Here is a 649-nt window from a genome sequence, read left to right as displayed (position 1 = left end):
CTCCTGCAGCTCCTCCACCTGCCACGGAGAGCAGCGGGACACCCCGAATTCCCGGGACATCCAGGAGCTCTGGATCCGTGTCACCCCGAGTGTTCCAAGCTCCTGTCCCATCCCCACCCCGTGTCCGGCTCATCCCGGCCCGGAATCGGGGCTGGGGCAGCATCGGGGGGCTCAGGGTCTGTCCTTAGGGTGCATCCCACCCTCACATCCCCCCCTCCAGTACCCACCACCCTCCCTCCAGCTGAGAAACAGCGGGGGGGTCTCGGCCTCCCCCTCCCCAATTCCCCAGGGACCTCCCCGGCACGGCCAGAACCGGCTCCAAATCGGGGTGGGGGGAACAGGAACATCCCGAACTGCCCCAAAACCGCACGGAGGATGCTGGGGACTCCCTTCCCCGCTCCCCCAGCCCCTTACCAGCTCTGTCTCCTCCCGGCTCTGCCCGGGCAGGTTCAGGGTGGGCGCCGGTACCGGCTCCGGTGTGCCGAGCAGGATGAAGCCAGAGCCCACCAGGCAGAGCAGGCAGAGCCGAGCGTTTTCCATGTTCGCGGCTGCGTCGCTGGATGCTCAGGGATGTGCCAGGCTCAGCTTTATACCCCCTGAGCCGCCCCCGGCCTGGGCAAACAGGCGGTGACGCAGACGGGCCGCCTGG

Source organism: Corvus brachyrhynchos, unplaced genomic scaffold (assembly GCF_000691975.1).
Source record: "Corvus brachyrhynchos isolate BGI_N302 unplaced genomic scaffold, ASM69197v1 scaffold219, whole genome shotgun sequence".
NCBI classification, from domain to species: Eukaryota; Metazoa; Chordata; class Aves; order Passeriformes; family Corvidae; genus Corvus; species Corvus brachyrhynchos.
Note: the sequence above shows the minus strand (reverse complement) of the source record.